The sequence below is a fragment of the Chanodichthys erythropterus genome, chromosome 8, assembly GCF_024489055.1.
Source record: "Chanodichthys erythropterus isolate Z2021 chromosome 8, ASM2448905v1, whole genome shotgun sequence".
In the NCBI taxonomy this organism is placed as follows: Eukaryota; Metazoa; Chordata; class Actinopteri; order Cypriniformes; family Xenocyprididae; genus Chanodichthys; species Chanodichthys erythropterus.
The window spans coordinates 46,005,850-46,027,926 of NC_090228.1; the positions used below are offsets into that span (position 1 = coordinate 46,005,850).

The 22,077-nt window shown below is 37.7% G+C and overlaps 1 pseudogene; it reads left to right on the top strand.

Moving 5' to 3' along the window:
* LOC137025330 (zinc finger protein 585A pseudogene) overlaps positions 1-21,836 on the top strand; it is a 31,647-nt pseudogene extending 9,811 nt beyond the window's left edge.
* The last annotated feature ends 241 nt before the right edge of the window (positions 21,837-22,077 follow it).

Here is a 22,077-nt window from a genome sequence, read left to right on the forward strand (position 1 = left end):
GCATTATGTGAAACTCTGTCATCTAGAGCAGTAGCTGAAACTCTCTGTATCTTTGTAGTTTTTTTTTTAACTTCTAAAAGATCCTGAGTTTTTTTTAAAAAATTTTATGAGTGTTGCCTTAGTAGCAGTTTATAGCATTAGGAGCTTTGAATGATTTTGGGGGGTTGCCTTTTGCATTCTTCAGGGACAGGTGTGAATGGTCTTGAACATGAACCTGTAAGTGCTCTGGGGGGATGCATGTGTTCTTTTAGTATGATAAGTAGAGAGATAATAGGCCAGCCAGACAGTATTGTTTGGATGTAGTAGTGGAATTTTGATTAGCATTTTCATTGAAATTATAACACTTCGATGGATAATACTTAGATCTCTACCCTCGATACATGGACTACCCAGTCTATTCCTTCAGTTTATCTACTACAATATAAGACCCATATGTATTATTAACTTATTTTTTTACTTTTTCCATTTCCGAATGCCAAGATGTCATCGGACCACCCCCCACTGGATGTACACAAAAAGACATGATTGCACATTTCCCAGTAAAGATGAAGAGAGGACGCTGCAGACACTGCAATAATGGATACATAAACACACTGTAGAAAGTGCAGTGTTCGCCTGTGCTTCTCAGATTACAAGAACTGTCTTAGGGACTATCACTGCAAAACACAGTGATTTTTTTTTTTTTTTTCAAAAATGTTATTAATAAATGCTTATTCATAAAAAATATGATTGTTGTGTGATTATAACTCATGATATATACTGTTATGGGGCTAAGTAAGCAATCAACCCTGCAAATGAATGCTTAAATACTCTGTATCTGTTCAGACAAAGAGTACAAATACAGAAATTCTGCTCCCAACTAGGCCCAATGTTGCAATAATACAATATTTCCCTAAAAACTTATTAAAAGTAAAAAAATTTGACAAATTATTTAATTTCTACATCAGAGGCCTCCTAAAAAATGCTCATTTTTTATTATATTTGGGTTTTACAGGGTTAATAGAGAGATGGTATGACTAATTCACACAACCTGCAATCTCTCTCTCATTAATGTAACTTTTTTTATTTGTCTTTTTTTTTTGCCTTAGACCTGATGCCGCTGAAAGAGGAGAGTCAAGATCTGAATGACATGAAAGAGAAAGATCTGTATGAGAAACAGCATGATTTCATATCTAAAGAAAAATCTTTTAATTGCTCACAGACTGAAAATACTTCCTCACAAAAAAGAGAGACTAGAAGTAATTTCATCTGTAAACAGTGTGGAAAGAGTTTCAGTCAGCATAAACACCTTAAAGTCCACCTGGGAGTTCACACCGGAGAGAAGCCTTATACCTGCCAACAGTGTGGAAAGAGTTTCAACCGAAAAGGAACCCTTAAAGTCCACATGAACATTCACACTGGAGAGAGCCGTTATTCCTGCCAACAGTGTGGAATAAGTTTCACTCGAAAAGGAAACTTGAAAAGGCACATGGGAATTCACACTAGAGAGAAGTCTTACACCTGCCAACGGTGTGGGAAAGTTTTTAAACTTAAAAGAAGTCTTAATTGCCACATGAGCTTTCATACTGGAGAGAAGCATTTCAGCTGCCAACATTGTGGAAAAAGTTTCACCCGAAAAGGAAGTCTTAATTACCACATGAAAATTCACACTGAAGAGAAGCCTTTTACCTGCCCTCAGTGTGGAAAGAGTTTCAACCGAAAAGGAACCCTTAAGGTTCACATGAACGTTCACACTGGAGAGAGCCGTTATTCCTGCCAACTGTGTGGAATAAGTTTCACTCGAAAAGGAAACTTGAAAAGGCACATGGGAATTCACACTGGAGAGAAGTCATATGCCTGCCAAAAGTGTGGGAAAGTTTTTAACCTAAAAAGAAGTCTTAATTGCCATATGAGTGTTCATTCTGGAGAGAAGCATTTCAGCTGCCAACAGTGTGGAAAAAGTTTCAAACAAAAAGGACACCTTACAGACCACATGAGAATTCACACTGAAGAGAAGCCTTTTACCTGCCCTCAGTGTGGAAAAAGTTTTAAACTAAAAGGAACCCTTAAAGACCACATGAAAATTCACACAGGAGAGAAACCCTACACATGCCCTCAGTGTGGAAAAAGTTTCAAGCGAAAAGGACAACTTAATGTCCACATAAGAATTCACACTGGAGAGAAGCCTTTCACCTGCCAACAGTGTGGAAAAAGTTTCAGTATAAAAGGAAACCTTAAAGACCACATGAAAATTCACACTGGAGAGAAACCCTACACATGCCCTCAGTGTGGAAAGAGTTTCAGTCACAAAGGTCAGTTTAAAGGCCACATGAGAATTCACACTGGAGAGAAGCCTTTCACCTGCCAACAATGTGGAAAATGTTTCAACCAATCAGGAACCCTTCACATGCACATGAGAATTCACACTAGAGAGAAGCCTTATGCCCCGGGTATACAGGTGCTGGTCATATCGTGAAAAAGTTCATTTTTTTTATTATAAATTATTAAAAAAATGAAATTTTCATATATTGTAAATTCCCTACATGTAAAGTATAACATTTCAAAAGTTTTTTTTAATTTTTTTTTATTTGTTGATTAGAGTGTACAGCTAATGAAAGTCCAAAATCCAGTATCTCAAAATATTAGAATATTTACATTTGAGTTTCATTACCTGACCATCCGTACAGTATAAATTCCGGGTATCTCTTGTTCTTTGAAACCACACTAATGGGGAAGACTGCTGACTTACCAATGGTCCAGGAGACAATCATTGACACCCTCCACAAAGAGAGTAAGTCACAGAAGGCCATTACAGAATGGGGTGGCTGTTTACAGAGTGATATATCAAAGCATATTAAATGCAAAGTTGACTGGAAGGAAGAAATTGGGTAGGCAAAGGTACAAGCAACAGGGATGACCACAAGCTTGAGAATACTGTCAAGTAAAGCCGATTCAGACACTTAGGAGAGCTTCACAATGAGTAGAATGAAGCCGGAGTCAGCGCATCAAGAGTCACCACACTCAGACATCTTCAGGAAAAGGACTACCAAGCCACTTCTGAAACAGAAACAACATCAGAAGCATCTTACCTGGGTTAAGGAGGAAAATAAAACTGGACAGTGAACAGTGGTTGAAGGTCCTCTTTTCAGATAAAAGTAAATTTTGCATTTCATGTTGAAATCATGGTCCCAGAGTCTGAAGGACGACTGGAGAGGCACAGAATCCAAGCTGCTTGAAGTCTAGTGTGAAGTTTCTGAAGTCCGTAATGATTTGGGGGGGCCGTGACGTCTGCTGGTGTTGGTCTATTGTGTTTTATCAAGTGCAAAGTCAATGCAGCCATCTTCCAGGAGATTTTGGAGCACTTTATGCTTCCATCTGCTGACAAGCTTTATGGAGATGCTGATTTCCTTTTCCAGCAGGACTTTAGCACCTGCCCACAGTGCAAAAACCACTTCCAAGCCAACATGTCTGACCTGAATCTATGGGATATTTTCAAGAGAAAGATGAGAAACAGTCGATCCAACAATATACAGATGATCTGAAGGCTCAATAGTGCCTCAGCAGTGCCACAGGCTTATCACTTCCATGCCACACTTCACTGATGCTGTAATTTGTGCTAGGAGCAAGTCATTTAATATGTGCTGTAATATGTGCTGCCGACCAAGTATTGAGTGCACAAATGAACATACTTTAAAGAACTTGAACTTTTCTGTTTTGCAAATCCATTTTTTGATTGATCTTAGGAAATATTCTAATATTTTGAGATACTGGATTTTGGACTTTCATGAGCTGTACGCACTAATCATCAAAATTAAAAAAAAAAAAAAAAAAAACTTTTGAAATGTTTTACTTTACATGTTGGGAATCTAGAATATATGAAAGTTTCATTTTTAAAAATAATTTACAATAAAAAAATGAACTTCTTGATGATATTGTAATTATATGACCAGCACCTGTACTTCACTTTCCACGCCCGGATGCATCTCACGCGCAGTCGCGTCCGCACATCTTTCAAAGTATACTAAACCACGGATGCGCGCGGATAACCAAGTTTGACATATGCACAGTACACGGTTTCTATACTTTTAACAGACATCGTGTCATCAAACGGACATTCCCTGGGCAGGATCAGAGAAGAATAATAGTGCATCCACCATTGCAACATAGTTCAGAAGATACACCAAGAGAACAGGAATCAAAAACGATGGAGAAGGCATGCTTCTGAGTTTACTCGTTTTATTTTTGAATAGCTCTTTACACACTCTTCTTCGACGAATGTATTAGATTTCTCTAATACATAAAATAAGTAAGCTTGACGAGAGTTCTTGTAGGGAGAAAAATTTATTGAAGGTAGTAGTGTTGCACAGTTCTTCAGCAGCAATGTCAGCGTGTTGTTCTTCAAAATATCCGGGACAGAACTTTATACATGAAGACAAAAGGGCTACAAACAGTAGAACACTTATATCATCTAGATTATGATATTGTGGCGAACTGAAAAGAAAACAGGAAAAAAAATGCATACAAATTACTTTTCCAAAATGGGCGGAAATGATCAATCAGGAAGTAAAGAGGAAATGGTATAAAAGGAAGGGGAAACGGAAGGAAGACAGGTAAAAAGAAAAAAAAAAGAGAGAGAAAGAAACGTGTTGGTTATTGAAGTGGGACACATGCTACCTGAACCGAAGGCCTGCCATTGTTGTTGCTGGATTTTCTGTGCGCTGACCGGGTGCAATCCTAAAGTGACGTCAGGAACTGAGCTCTGCACTGTTTGCCTTCCTGGTGCAACATACCTCCAGCTACCTCCCAGTTTGACTCGCCTACTACAGGTATTCGCATGGGTTGACTCCGACATCTTCTAACCTCACGGGAAATCGCCTAACCTGTTCCTTGGCAACCGGACGCGATCGCAGAGTGACGGCGGAATTGATCTCCGGAATGGTTCATCTGCCGGGTGCATCGTAACCCAAGTTTGTCTCGCCTGCCCAGGTATTCGCATTGAAATCCCCAAACTACTTCCAGGGCTCTCCGTGCAGTAGTGTGGCCGTTACGCAGCCAGCAACCATAGCAACACACACACACACACGCACGCAAACACGCTCGCTTCCTCACTACAAAGACACTGAACGAGATGATCGCTGGTCTGTTTTTGTTTTTGTTTTTTTTGTTTTATATTGTGGTTGTTTGAAATTTAGTAATTTTCTGTGAAAACTGGTTAAAAGGAAAGAAAAATCGATTGTGAATTATGCAATGTGAATCACAGAATGTTTTTTGGTATTTTGGTTGTTACTGACAAAAGAAATATACAAATTCTGTTGAAAAATGAATTGAGTAACTGTCTTGTTTTTTTCTTTCCCCCCCCCCCTTTAAATAACATTTATCTTGATCTGAAAGCCTTCATTCAGTGACTGTCATTTAAGCCATTTTGAATGGCGTTTTTTTTTTTTTTTGTATCGGTGGTTTATGAGCTGTACCGGGAAACTAAAATTATTATTATTTTTTTCTTGACAAGTTTTGACTTGTCTGGCGCCCGAACAATTGAAACTTTAATGCTTTAAGTTAAATCGGGGCGGTCACCGTTACAGAAGTGGCGCCCGAACAATTGAAACTTTAATGCTTTAAGTTAAATCGGGGCGGTCACCGTTACAATATAAAAAAATAGATATTATTTACTTTAGAATTGTCATACCATGTGAAAATAAATTCTCATTTGGTTAACTGTATAAATGTATTCTTAATCCATGGTCTGGGTCTCATCTTGTGTACTTTCTTTTCCACGTGCAGCCACATAGTAAACACTCATGAGGTAACGTAAAAAAAAAAAATGGCAGAGCCTCAGTTGCTTTTCAACACTTTTACTTTGTCATGCCTATTCATACAATAAAATATGCAAATATAACACCCATCGCCATAACCCTTTACTTTTGTTCTTATAAGAATAACAAAATGTATGAATACTCAAAACACATACATAAATTCCTCAATCAGAGAGCTGTTTAAAAAGTCTTTCAACGGCTCTGCTCCATCGTAGTTCTGACTGGTGACGTGGTGCACAATGACAGTTGGGTAATTTTACTTCTCTACTTCCTGTGAAGTGATGTATCGATGTTCCCTTATTCCCTATGCCATTCACAGTGCCCTTCGAAGTTCGAACTGAACATGTTCGCTCCCTTTCGGAAAAGAATGTTACTTAAGGTAGCGAAATACCCTATAAAGTACACTTTGCAGTCCACTTATGGTCAAATGGAACGCACCTCTTGACGACGAAGAGGAAGTAAGTAGATGAGGAAGACCCCTACAGACTATCCCTGCATCTCAATCAGCTCCCAAGCTTTCTAGGTTGTGTATGAGTATATCATGTAAATGAATGTGGCCGACTCCCTGATCAGTGCCCTGACTACTGAACTAGGGAACTGATTGAGATGCACACTACAATAAGATTCTCTGGTCTGATGAGACCAAGATATAACATTTATATCAAGAACTGGCAGAGGACCCTAAGAGCACAGTGGCCTCCATAATCCTCTGCCAGTTCTTGATATAAATGTTATATCTTGGTCTCATCAGACCAGAGAATCTTATTGTAGTATCCTCTGCCAGTTCTTGATATAAATGTTATATCTTGGTCTCATCAGACCAGAGAATCTTATTTCTCACCATCTTGGAGTCCTTCAGGCGAGCTTTCATGTGTCTTGCACTGAGGAGAGGCTTCCGTCGGGCCACTCTTCCATAAAGCCCCGACTGGTGGAAGGCGGTTGACTTTCTACAACTTTTTCCCATCTCCCGACTGCATCTCTGGAGCTCAGCCACAGTGATCTTTGGATTCTTCTTTACCTCTCTCACCAAGGCTCTTCTCCCCTGAAAGCCCAGTTTGGCCAGACGGCCAGCTCTAGGAAGGGTTCTGGTCGTCCCAAACGTCTTCCATTTAAGGATTATGGAGGCCACTGTGCTCTTAGGAACCTTAAGTGCAGCAGACATTTTTTTGTAACCTTGGCCAGATCTGTGCCTTGCCACAATTCTGTCTCTGAGCTCTTCAGGCAGTTCCTTTGACCTCATGATTCTCATTTGCTCTGACATGCACTGTGAGCTGTAAGGTCTTATATAGACAGATGTGTGGCTTTCCTAATCAAGTCCAATCAGTATAATCAAACACAGCTGGACTCAAATTAAGGTGTAGAACCATCTCAAGGATGATCAGAAGAAATGGACAGCACCTGAGTTAAATATATGAGTGTCACAGCAAAGGGTCTGAATACCATTTGTTATTTTAGTTTTTCTTTTTTAACAAATCTGTAAAAATGTCAACAATTCTGTGTTTTTCTGTCAATATGGGGTGCTGTGTGTACATTAATGAGGAAAAAAAATCAACTTAAATGATTTTAGCAAATGGCTGCAATATAACAATGAGTGAAAAATGTAAGGGTCTGAATACTTTCCGTACCCACTGTATATATGCCATTTTATATCTGCATTTTTATCTTCTTTAACTTTATTAGTATCATAAATATGTTTATTTGCACTACCGTTAAGCGCCACATACTGTCAGGGAGTGAATTTGCATGTTCACTCTGTGCATCGCCAGTAAAAATCGATTGGGTATGAACAAAAAACGTCTTGAAAAATGCTGGCGATAAACGTATGTGATATTCGATATCCGGTGTATACAGGCCTTAAGGACCTCCCACAGGACATCGATCTACCCTGCAATCTACTCTGAACATTGCTGTTTCTTTGTCATTCACACCATCAGTTTCTGTGGGCCATATGTCTGGGCCATTTGGTTCCCACCAAGCCGACGTTCGGCCATTAGGCCGTTTTTGTTCGTCAACCGACTAAGTTTTCTCAATGTGTTCTGCACCGTCAGCTGAAGTTGGTCCTTCGGGCCATCTGATCATTCTGATTGGCTGTTCAGCTACTGCCACCTGCTGGTTCGGACAGGCATTTCATCTTACGCAGACACAGAACGGACATGCTACTTGGCCGTCGAATGTTGGTTTGGTGTGTCAGGACAACTTTGGACACAGACGCTGCCGACATGAGCCAACCCCCCAGTCTGCTTTTGCCGCCACTAGTTCGTCGGCGTCGGCTTGGTGTGTTCATGCCTTTAGAGACCTGAAACTTTGAGGGCTGGTATTACTCACACTGCTTATCGTTGGAATTCTTAAGGGACAAATTTTGTCCATCTTTTGTCCTCAGATTTCATCTCGCTCAAGCAAAGTTTTTTTTTAGAAACCTACTTTTGCAAACTAGATCTATGTTTTTGGCCTAATCGGAACCAAACCAGTGCCGCAAGATTTTCATGTGCCAGTTATACAAAAGTAATCTGATTGGATTGGATCAAATCTTGAAAATGGGTTGGTCAAAAGGGAAAAAGGATTTTGAAATCAGATTAGACCACAAAATCCAATCTTGGTTTTGATCTAAATAAAATCATCAGTTTCGTCTGGTATCATTTAAAGCCCTTTAAAGCTGCACTGAAACTGTAATTCTGACCTTCAAACATTGGGAGGCCATTGAAGTCCACTATATGGAGAAAAATACAAGAATGTTTTCATCAAATGAGGAAAGAAAGACATGGACATCTTGAATGACATGGGTTGAGTAAATTATCAGGAAAAGTTTATTTAAAAGTGAACTAATCCTTTAACAACATTCACTCTTAATAAGTGTAGATGAGGAGTAACAACTGAAGAAACCAGGCTATGACTTTAATCTAGTGAATCATATTCCTTTATACAGCTAAAAATATTTTAAACAAAACTGCTCGTTATTAATAAGATCAAAGACAGACCATATGTTCATTTCTACTCAGTCCTTTGTTACTTTTCAGTATGTACCTGTTATTGTGGGGAGTAAAATTATGTTTGTAAATCAATGTCCAACCTTAATCAATGGAAATCTTAGAGCTTAATAGGGAACTTGTTAACTTGACAAAATTAATTATATTAAATACCAAATAAATTTGATTTTATTTAATTGCCTTGATATTCTGTGGAGAAATTAAGATTGAATAAATGGATATTTCTATTAGTTAGATCACTCTGCAATCAAACATTTAATTTTGATCTAAAACTTTAAAATTTTAAATTTAACATGTTCAAAAGTTCTTTACAATCCTTTTATTCAAATTTTAACTTTATTCTTGACTGAGAATATCAGTGCTTTGTAGATTATTGAACTGAGAGCAGTTCACACTTGCTTACATTAAGATATAAGCCCAGAAGCTCTTGAAAAACGGCATGGAAAATCTCTGATTCTCTGATTCATCCCACAAATCAACAATATGAATGTTTTTCTGTATGAAGACTTCTATTAGTTTTAACGTGCAGGACTTTTATTTTGGTGTGGGGGTGTGGCGTCAAAAAACTGCGCCGTGCTCCGGCATCTGATGTGATTCGACTGAAGAAAGGTTTGTGTTTGTAGTCATTTACAGTGTTTACATTGAGACACTTTATAGACAACTGTGATTGTGTGTATATAATAACAAGATTAAACGTTGTTTTTGTTAGTAAAGTGTATTCACAGTAACAGAAAATGTGGAGTAATAGAAAAGGTTCGTCTCATTTCGCTCAAAAGTCCGAGTCAATTGAACCAAATGTAAACAAACAAACATGTGAAATGAATAATATAACTAATTAACTGCTGCTGTTTATCTGTGTAATGTAATACATGTTGTCTATAGAAAATGTAATAATACAAAATATGACTAAATATAGAGTTTGTATAATTTGAGTTCTTTTATTAATTTGTATTTTCAGTTTTGAGTGTTTTTAGTCTCATCAGGTGATTTAAGTCCATTAACTCTTACTCTGACAGACTCGAACAGACACACCCAGAGATTTAGAGTGGTTTTATTTTTCTTTCTGTTAATTATTCTTATCTTAAACAGTTCAAACATACAGAACTCCTGGTGAAGTGACTGAGATCCATGTGACACTATTATAAAGATGGAGTTTATTAAAGAGGAGAGTGCAGACATGAAGATTGAAGAAACACTCAGTGTGAAACATGAAGAAACTGAAGAACAAACAGGTTGGTTTCACTCTTTAAGCCGATCTCAGTCATAAACTCACATTAATCATTCGCTTTAGTTGAAACATGAGGGCATTTTATTGGGATAGTTCATTTGTGCGTTTTAATTCCACTAGTTAATTTAGCCTATTTTTTTGTTTATTCATTTTTCAAATCATAAGAATGAATTAAAAACCTACAATGTCATTACATTATAAGTAGATTGTGATTGGCGAGTTTAAAGTCCCCATGAACCAAAGTTGCAAACGACTCTTCTCCAGTGTTGTGACGTATTTCCAGGTGAAACGGAATATTGAATAGAGGGCAGAGTTTTACTTTAGCGCTCCTCCTCTCCATATCTCGCTCATAGCAGACGAACGGTTGCAGAGGAGTGGTTTACACGTTTTCAACTTAAGCCGTCAAACTGACGTCATCAGAGAAGGAATGCCATTCCAGACCGGAAGTAACTTTTCAGATTAAAGATTAGCGCGCCAATTTTTTTTTCTTTGTATTAACTTAATTAGCACGGATTAATTGTTCACCACAAGACTAGTAATATGCACTAACAAAGTAAATAAGGTCAATTTTGATTTCATGATGACTTTAAGCATCACAATTTTTGGTAACACTTTACATTAAGGTTCATTAGTTAAACATTAGTTATTGTATGAACTAGCATGAACTAACCATGAGCAATACTTTTGTTACTGTATATACTAATCTTCATTAATGTTAGTTAATGAAAATACAGTTTTTCATTGTTTGTTCATGTTTGTTCACAGTTTCTATGCCCCATGACTCTTGGCACGGATTATGGGTGTAACTTCCGTTAAGCTTACGTTTTTTTGTTTTCTGTTTTAAACTGAGATGTAGCATCTGGACCAATCAGACACACACTTTTCCCTCTTGAAGTTCAACTTAATTTTTATTTAATTTTATTTTCTATATAGCACCAAATCTCAACAGAAGTCATTTAAGGTTACCTTTTTCTTTAATTAAACTAAATAGCCTTGTGTTATTTTTATTTACACAGCGGCATGTCATTTCTGTCTCTACATGGTTGCGTGTTGACAATTCTCTGCTCTCTATGGGTGCGTTCACACCTGCCTCATTTAGTTCGGTTGAATCGTACCAGAGTTCGTTTCCCCCTTTGGTGCGGTTCATTTGGGCAGGTGTGTAAGCAGCAATCGCACTCTGGTGTGCACCAAAAGTGGACCAAACAAGCGTACCGAGACCTGCTTGAAGAGGTGGTCTCGGTACGCTTTCAAACGAACTCTGGAGCGGTAAGCTCATGGAGCTAGCTTGTCGATCATTATTTTGATGGATGACGCAGCGAAAACTCTGACCAATGAGAGGACAGTTGTACTCGCATGTGACTTGCCTGAACGCATTTAGGTACGCTTTGAAATGTTGCCATGTGAAAGCGAACCGAACCAAGAGGAAAATGCAACATTGTAACAAATTTAGTCCCTGTTTCGGAACAAAACAAGCGATCCATAGGTGTGAAAACACCCTATATCGCAGATGCCGCGCACACACACGCAGTTCGACAGTTTCTGTCGATGGATGCGCATTCTGGCTTCCCCTAAACTTTGTTCAGTGCGAGTGCCACATGCTCCATATGAGCAGTCATTTTACAGTGTCATCACCGGATGCTGATGGGGCGCGAGCGCAGGTGAGACCTAAACTGCTCACGTTGCTATCTGTGTTTAACCCTCTGGTCCTCTTCGTTAGGAGTCACACTTGGCTTCTTCGCGGTCAAAAATGACCAAAGCTTTAAAGGGTTAGTTCACCCAAAAATGAAAATTATGTCATTAATGACTCACCCTCATGTTGTCCCAAACCCGTAAGACCTCCGTTCATCTTCAGAACACAGTTTAAGATATTTTAGATTTAGTCCGAGAGCTTTCTGTCCCCCCACTGAAAATGTATGTACGGTATACTGTCCATGTCCAGAAAGGTAATAAAAACATCATCAAAGTAGTCCATGTGACATCAGTGGGTTAGTTAGAATTTTCTGAAGCATCGAAAATACATTTTGGTCCAAAAATAACAAAAACTACGACTTTATTCAGCATTGTATTCTCTTCCGGGTCTGTTGTCGATCTGCGTTCACGACTCCGCAGTGACACTGCTGACGTAAGACGCTGCTAATGTGTTATTTGGTGCGCCCGAGCATCGTTTACAGTCTGAGGGAGACGCACGCTGTAAACAAAACAACCTTCGCAAACATGTCTAAAAGTTGTGAATTAGTTGTAACATTAAAACAGGAGATCATGACTTACTCTGTGCTCAAAGTGGAGCTACGAGCATTATAAATTCCAGGATATGCTTTTTTTTTCATTGGTTGTTGCGTTAAATCTTACCCAGATACAATAGTACTATTTTCTGATTGGCTATTGTGTAGCCTCTTTCTTTTTTTTTGATTGGCTGATAAGTGGCAGGCTCGACTAAGAACTCCAGGGGAGACGCGCTTGATTCCTGCCCGGTTCCATAGAGAGAGCGGCGCGGCCAGATACATTTTGTGTGAGAAATACAATGTGTGCCGGGAGCAGAGATGTTCACAAGTCTTTTATCTGGAGTCTGAGTCAAGTCTGAAGTCTTTAAGCTGGAATCCAAGTCAAGTCTGAAATCTTTAAGCTGGAGTCTTTTGTCACGAGTCCGAGTCGACTCTCGAGTCATTTAAAAAAATAAATAAATAAATAAATTCTCATAATCAAATCCCATATTTTATCCTAGTTGTGTTATATAGACAAAATTATATGATCTTTTTATAATCTGTTTTATTTGAAATTAAGGTCCTATAATGTAAGGGATAATGTACATCCAGTTTGTTGCTTTATAATCCATTACAATGTACAAAACAGTCGTCCTGGCAACACGAGTAGTCATTTTCAATACAGTTGCTAAACGGACACAAGATGGCGCCTGTGAGTCACGGTTTGTTATACAGCAGATTGTTATACAACTTCGTTGTTATTGACGACATTATCAAAAAATATCAAACTTCGAAATGTTTAAGAATGTCAATTGAAAACTCTACACATGCTGATTGTGATACGTTAAAATATGAGCTTTAAGTAATAAATGGATTAACATATCTTTCTATCTCTCTCTTTTCTATCTCTCTTATGGACACACATTAAGAAATAGAAAAGCTGCAAATAATACGAAGATTGATAAAACGTAGTGCTAGGTTTAAAGTCTAGATTTTTTTGTTCATATTTTAACAGGCTGACAATTCAAAAGAGCTTTGCAGCTACACCACAGTATAATAGCTAGCTGTGTGAGTTTATGTGACTAACCTTTGTGGATGCGATGTCTCATAAAATTTGATGATGTTGTTCGGGTGTCTTTAATTGTTTTCCCACATTCTGTGCGTCTAGCTGATCTGACGTGATAATAAACCAAACTAAATAATCTATGGCACAGTGGCTCCCGTCATGTTGCATGGGACTCTTATTATGACATTTCAGAGTTTACGCGCATGGACATACGTAATCAAATTCTATGACAAGAGTCCAATCTACCATGACACATAAGGAAATATATGTGACGTAGATATTATAAAACCATTTAAACACAACACAAATTCTTTATTTATTATATCAGTAGTTAAGGGTAAAAGACTTGAGTCATTTTTAAAATATTCCGAGTCTTTTGTGCCGAGTCAAGTCTGAAGTCATTTCAGGTCGAGTCTGAGTCTGAAGTCTGTTAAAATGCGACTCGAGTCCGAGTCTCTAACTCGAGTGCTTATCTCTGGTCGGGAGTGCGTGACAAAAGATCGAAATGAGTGACTGTCATGCTCAATACGTGACACTTGAGAGCCCAGTAATGCCGCAGCTGGAACATGTGGAACATTCAGCAGATGAGATGACATTACGTCAGCAGCATCACTGCGGAGTCGTGAACGCAGATTGACAACAGACCCGGAAGAGAAGACAATGCTGAATAAAGTCATAGTTTTTGTTATTTTTGGACCAAAATGTATTTTTGATGCTACAACAAATTCTAACTAACCCACTGATGTCACATGGACTACTTTGATGATGTTTTTATTACCTTTCTGGACATGGACAGTATACCGTACATACATTTTCAATGGAGGGACAGAAAGCTCTCGGACTAAATCTAAAATATCTTAAACTGTGTTCCGAAGATGAACGGAGGTCTTATGGGTTTGGAACGACATGAGGACGAGTCATTAATGACATAATTTTCATTTTTGGGTGAACTAACCCTTTAAAATGTAGCTCCCAATGTAACTGAAGATAGATTAGTGCCATCTGGTGGGAGGAAAAAAAAGAAAAACTATTGTAATGCCATATTGTAACCACTAGATTACTATATAGTTGTATTTAAAGTGCCTTATAAATTATCTATTGTTTTTAGACAAATACTTTTTTTATTGAGTTGTGGAATTGGATTTATACTTTGACATTCTCAAAGACTACTTTTTGTCAAGGTTTTTGTTTGAAATGTTAATTTGAAGTGTCCATTTTTGCATTAATTTTACAACAGTCAAACCTGAACACAGGTGAACATTTTGTTACACATAACATCAAAAAAATTAATCAATAAAAATGTAACAAAAATGAACAGGTATGTTTTATCACATCTTAATGCTGGGTATGATCTGACATTTTAGATTGTCCCCACTTCATTTCTGTGCAGTTTTTTTTTTGGCTGATTTGTAGTTTGTACCACCAAAGTGTCTCTGAATTTTAGTATTTTTTTAAATTTCCCATTAATTTACTTTGGCTGTCATTTTTGACCGCGAAGGAGACAAGTGTGACTATTTTTTATGACCCTTTAACATATCCGAATCACGTCCATGATTTTTTTTGTTCACATAGCTAATGCAACAAAAGTCACCAAGTTTCATCCCATTCCAATGAAGCAAAAAAATAATAATTTTTATTTCAAAACGTAAATGTTTTTGGTCATTTTTGACCGAAGAGAACCATAGGGTTAAACTAAACTCATTTAAGCCTTGCCAATTGTAACATTTAAGTGCAAGACGCATGTGCTGTGAGAAGATTGTGCACTCATCCAAAGCTCACACATGTTATGGTAGTTGACAAATAGGCCGTGAAATTATTTAAAAAAAAAACAAAACAAAACAAAAAAAAACATTTTTGAAGAAAAATATACATATTTATGTAGTTTGAAGTCTGATGTTTGAGAAAATATTGGGGGTCACTGACATCTATATCTTCATGTAGTGCTATTTATTTATGACATCATGAATAACGTTATTTTTTTCAATAATTGCTGTCATCCTTTTAAAACTGCTGAAAATTATACCATTTTAAGGTGAGTGATGATTATATATCCATTACTGCAATACTTAACTGTTCTTTAAGATATTTTGAGATAAAGACAAATCTGCTGTTCTTTTATGCGTGTCACACCAGGACATTGTCACACTAAAGGACAGGGTAGTTATTGTATTAAAGAAAGTGAGAGGTATTAAGTTAAAGTGCTTTTATTTAACTTTGGACATGTCAAAGAAGAAAGATTACTTTTGATACAAACTATATTTTTACTAGATGTGTTTTTTTAACAAAACAATTTATCAACAAAAATGAATTTTACAATTCTAACACCCATCTTTTTTTAATGTAATTCATTTGTTTATGAAAGAACATATACAGTGGTGTGAAAAAGTACTTGCCCCCTTCCTGATTTTATTTTTTGCATGTTTGTCACACTTTGTTTCAGATCATCAAACAAATTTAAATATGAATCAAAGATAACACAAGTAAACACAACATGCAGTTTTTAAATAAAGGTTTTTATTATGAAGGGAAAATAAAATCCAAATCCACATGGTCCTGTGTGGAAAAAGTGCTTGCCCCCGCTGTTAAAACATAAATTGAGTTTCTCTAGCCACACCCAGGCCTGATTACTGCCACACCTGTTCACAATCAAGAAATCACTTAAATAGGACCTGCCTGACAAAGTGAAGTAGACCAAAAGATCCTCAAAAGCTACACATCATGTTGAGATACAAAGAAATTCAGGAACAAATGAGAAAGTAATACAGATCTATCAGTCTGGAAATGGTTATAAAGCCATTTCTAATTCAGGTCACAAAAGACCCCACAACAACAACCAAAGAACTGCAGGCCTCACTTGCCTCAGTTAAGGTCAGTGTTTATGACTCCACCATAAGAAAGAGACTGGGCAAAAATGGCCTGTATGGCAGAGTTCCAAGACACAAATCGCTGCTGAGCAAAAAGAACATAAAGGCTCATCTTAATTTTGCCAGAAAACATGTTGATTATCCCCAAGACTTTTGTCTCATCAGTCAGTATTTTCCCCAAAAGTTGAACTTTTTGGAAGGTGTGTCCCATTATGTCTGGCATAAAGGTAACACAGCATTTCAGAAAAAGAACATATCAACAGTAAAATATGGTGGTGGTGGTGGTGGTGGTAGTGTGATGGTCTGGGTCTGTTTTGCTGCTTCAGGACCTGGAAGAATTGCTGTGATAAATGGAACCATGAATTCTGCTGTCTACCAAAAAATCCTGAAGGACAATGTCCAGCCATCTGTTCGTGACCTCAAGCTGAAGTGAACTTGGGTTCTGCAGCAGGACAATGATCCAAAACACACCAGCAAGTCCACCTTTGAATGGCTGAAGAAAAACAAAATGAAGACTTTGGAGTGGCCTAGTCAAAGTCCTGACCTCAGTCCTATTGAGATGCTGTGGCATGACCTTAAAAAGGCAGTTCATGCTCTGACCCTCCAATGTGGCTGAATTACAACAATTCTGCAAAAATGAGTGGGCTAAAAGTCATCCACAGCACTGTAACAGACTCATTCCAAGTTATCTCAAATGCTTGATTGCAGTTGTTGCTACTAAGGGTGGCCCAACCAGTTATTAGATTTAGGTGGCAAGCACTTTTTCCACACAGGGCCATGTGGGTTTGGATTAGTTTTCCCTTCATAATAAAAACCTTTATTTAAAAACTGCATGTTGTGTTTACTTGGGGTATCTTTGATTCATATTTAAATTTGTTTGATGATCTGAAACATTAAAGTGTGACAAACATGCAAAAAAAAAAAAAAAAAAAATCAGGAAGGGGGCACTTATTCACACCACTGTAATTTTGATGCAAACAACATCATTAACCATTTTTTAAAAAACATCAACAAAATGACACAATTTCATGAGTCCATGTTTGAGGTGATGGCAGTGCCTTTACTGATTGAACATTAGCCAATCAAGAGATGCGAGTCGAGTAGCACAATGCATTTGCTCTGGTTCAAATGACACCAATTATCTTCTGCCGTGAATAGTAAATGCAGTCAGGTTTCTCCAGCCACACAAATGAATTTATGAATCTCACCTTTCTGGATTGTGCAATTAATTTGTATGTCATCTCCATAAATTGCCATGATCTGGCCAAAGAATGGCTTGCCATCATATTGAGCAATCACAAATTTCCCTTCTGTGATCTCATCATCATCTCTATACAGGATCACTCCTGGAGAGGATGACAACACTTGGTCAGTAGTGAGGATTCCTGTGACCGGTCAAACAGATAAGGAAGCATTTTCTCAGAAGTTTCAGTCTCCGGTTCATTGATCCATTTGAATTTCGAAGATGCAGTGACAAGTTCTCACGAAATCTCTACAAGACGTCTACATGGACTACTGTAAAAACTCCAGTAGGAAACATTCAATGTCTTAAAGATAGTTTTGTGAGATATAGGCCATTTTATATCACAGAGGATAAAGCAACTGACCACAAGCCTCCAATGCAATTTTGATGTGGTCTTTCAATATTTTATTTTTTCCTCTGCAGTCTTGCTAGTGTTCTCTTCATTCTTGTGGAAGTTGTGGAAGTGGTGCTTTCTTCAACAACCTCAAAGAGTAAAGTCTTAGGTGACCCTTTTTTTTTTTTTACCATCTTTGAGGTGTCGGCAGTCCATGTCGCATCCTGGCTGATATGAACTCCCGGGTATTTAAAACTCTGCACCACCTTCACTCTCTCACCATTAATGTCTATGGAGCAATGTGCAGAGGGTTTCAGCCCTCTGAAGTCCAGGATCTTCTCCGTCATCTTTGTTGCATAGAGGATCAAGTTGTTATTTCGCCTCCAGCTCTCTTAGTTCTTGGCCGCTGCTCTGTAGGCTGATTTGTTGTTTTTGGTTATTCTGCCTACAATGATTGTGTCGTCTGCAAACTTAATGATGGTGTCTGTCTCATAAGAGGATTTGCAGTCATGTGTGTTAAATGATTGCAGATCATAGATACTAAACTTGTTATACATGTGATCTTTGTTAACTAGAGTAAGCAATTCTAAAACACTATTTCAAAAAAGTGTGAATTAATCCATAGGCAAAAACAATAAAAAAGGAAAATCTAGAGATGGGAAACTTCGATAAGTGAGAGTGCAACTCTCTAAAATTCCTTTTGGTCACAGATTCCTTTGGTCTCATCTTGCTGATGTGTTTTTGCTTCTATGGTAACCAGTACCTGGTTTGTGGATTACGGAGTTAAAGAACTGTAACTCATAGTTTGCTTGTTGGGTAAGGGATATTAGGGCTGGATGATTAATCAAATTCAGAACCTCTAACCAATATAATTTTCCCATGTTGGTTATTTAATCCTGTTAATACTTTCCCCTTAAAAACATACTACCGCGTGTGTAGGCCGCCTGTCCAGTCAGCGGCATGGAAGCAAGAAGGAGGCAAACTTAAACACTCAGACAACACACAGACGCAGACAGTAAATTTCACTTGCGTCTTCACTTTTTTTTCAACTGTATGTGTTTTAAGGCTTGCCAATTTGGACATTCAAGTGATTTTAGACCAACGCATGTGCATAATTATATTGAGCTACTGTCCTATGATTTATGAGTAAAGTATCTTTATCTTTAGTATATTTTTTTTACTTTTGAAGTAACTACTTGCAACCCACAGCTTCACAATTAATAGAGAGATGGTATGACTAATTCACACAACCCGCAATCGCTCTCTCATGAATGCATTCAAATAAATGTACTTGTACTGTGCTAATTTATCTGTATCTGATTTACAACGAGCAGAAATCTGTAAGAAATATCACAAACCATAGATAAAATAACTGCTTAAAATGAGCTATGTCATGTTGGATCACTCTTTCTTTAGGGAAAAAATATCTCACCTTTAATAATCAAACATTTACTAGGGGTGTGACAAGACGGGTATCTCACGAGACGAGACAAGATTTTTACACACTATTTCTAAGAAATTCTCAATGGCGAAATACATTACTAGGAAAAATATTCTGCAGGTGTGTTTGTAATGTTTTAACTAATCATCTTATAATGAATGTCATTCAGTTCTACTTTCTGAGTATGAATTATCACATGCAGTAAAAGACAACAATACTCAAGTACTGTAAAAGTTTTTCCACTAACTCAACTGACTGACTTCTCTTCTTTATGATTTCAGTCTCTTCAGACCTTATTGCACATGATTTATGAGCTTCTACAACTTTTGACCTCCTAACTGAACTCTTTTCCACAAACTGATCATAGAAATAAAACAGTATAAATAAAAATAGTAACACTTTACAATGACTAACAATGAGCAACATATTTGCTACAGTATTTATTAATCTTTGTTTATGTTAGTTAATAAAAATAGTCATTCATTGTTAGTTGATGATAGTTCACAGTGCATTAAATAATGTTAACAAATGAAACCTTACTGTTTGTGCTTAATAAGATTTAGAGAAAACTGTTATTCGTTTTTATAGTAACACTTTACAATAAGTGCAACCATAATCGCACCCTCTTTTAATATTCAAAGTGCAAATAAGACCAACTTTTTCTTTGATACAGAGCTGAGAGATGGTTACAACTACACTGCCCAGCCTAAAATAGCTTTCATATTGAGAGATATTTGCATGCATCAAAATGCCGCTTTCAAAATGCAGGTATTGAAATATCCCCGCGCGTTTGAATGTGCGCTCGCGTTTACTTTCAGCGATTGCGCGTAACTCTTTAAATATGGAGCGGCAGCGACCGTTATCCAACTTAATTAAATGTTTTTTTTTTAATTTAAACACAAAGCAAAAGGACAGTGGGGGCGTAATGTAAACATAGCGGTGGCATATTCTTTCCTAATCCTCCTAACACTCATGGCAACATCACGAGACTACTTTTCGCCTCGACGAGAAATCTCGTCACACTTTAGTCTCGCGAGATCTCGTGACACCCCTAATATTTACAGTACAAACCTTATCTGTGAGCTGAGGGCAAAACAAAATTTGTTCGTTATACAAAGAAATCATGCCTAGTGTGAGTACACCCTTAATGTCTGTTGCTTTGTGTCATTTAAACTGGGGCTAACTTTTTTTGTCTTTTTTTTTGCCTTAGACCTGATGGCGCTGGAAGAGGAGAGTCAAGATCAGAATGACATGAAGGAGAAAGATCTGTATGAGAAACGGCATGATTTCATAAATGAAGAAAAATCTTTTAGTTGCTCACAGACTGAAAAGACTTACTCACAAAAAAGAGAGACTAGAAGTAATTTCATCTGTAAACAGTGTGGAAAGAGTTTCAACCGAAAAGGAAACCTTAAAGTCCACATGAATGTTCACACTGGAGAGAGCCGTTATTCCTGCCAACAGTGTGGAATAAGTTTCACTCGAAAAGGAAACTTGAAAAGGCACATGGGAATTCACACTAGAGAGAAGTCTTACACCTGCCAACAGTGTGGGAAAGTTTTTAACCTAAAAAGAAGTCTTAATTGCCACATGAGTGTTCATACTGGAGAGAAGCATTTCAGCTGCCCTCAGTGTGGAAAAAGTTTTAACCGAAAAGGACGACTTAATTACCACATGAAAATTCACACTGAAGAGAAGCCTTTTACCTGCCCTCAGTGTGGAAAAAGTTTTAAACTAAAAGGACACCTTCAAGTCCATATGATAATTCACACAGGAGAGCTCCCTTTCTCATGCCAACAATGTGGAAAAAGTTTCAAACTAAAAGCACACCTTAAAGACCATATGAGAATTCACACTGGAGAGAAACCTTACATTTGCCCTCAGTGTGGAAAAAGTTTCAGTCGCAAAGGACCATTTAAAGACCACATAAGAATTCACACTGGAGAGAAGCCTTTCACCTGCCAACAATGTGGGAAAAGTTTCAAGCAAAAAGCAATCCTTAACACACACATGAGAATTCACACTGGAGAGAAGCCTTTCACCTGCCCTCAGTGTGGAAGGAGTTTCAAACTAAAAGGACACCTTAAAGACCACATGAGAATTCATACAGGAGAGAAACCCTACACATGCCCTCAATGTGGAAAGAGCTTCAGTCGCAAAGGTCCGTTTAAAGACCACATGAGAATTCACACTGGAGAGCTCCCTTTCTGCTGCCAACAATGTGGAAAATGTTTCAACCAATCAGGAACCCTTAACATGCACATGAGAATTCACACTGGAGAGAAGCCTTACAATTGCCCTCATTGTGGAAAAAGTTTCAGACTAAAAGGACACCTTAAAGGCCACATGAGAATTCACACAAAAAGTTTTAACCAACCAGGAACCCTTAACATGCACAAGAGAATTCACACTGGAGATAATTCGTTCATATGTGATCGATGTGGAAAGAGTTTTAAATATAAAGGAACCTTAAAGTACCACATGAGCCTTCACTCAAGGTTCACATAAGAGTTTTTGTTATAGAGAGGACTTGTACCAGCCCTGAAAGCCCTAATATACTCACTGCAAAGTTCTTTTCCAGTCTTTGCTTAGTAGCAGTGGACTTAAGTGAACATCTCAAGTGGCATTTATATGAATGTGTAAATGTGTGCTGTGCATTTTTATTTCAGTAACAAAATAAATGGAGTGGGAAAAGTGCAGTTGTGAAAGCTTCAGATCATAGTGATGTGCATATGTTAGCACCAGATCTGCAATTCAGCTCCCCAGTCACATCACATCACATTTATACAGTAGATTGCTTTAAATCAAGCAGCTTTACAGTATTAAACATGAAAAAAGAGATCATGTCACTTTCAATAGAATTACAACTTCAATTTCTACAATGAAGCAGCCCTCATTAAAGAAGATGGAGCCCCAGAGCACAC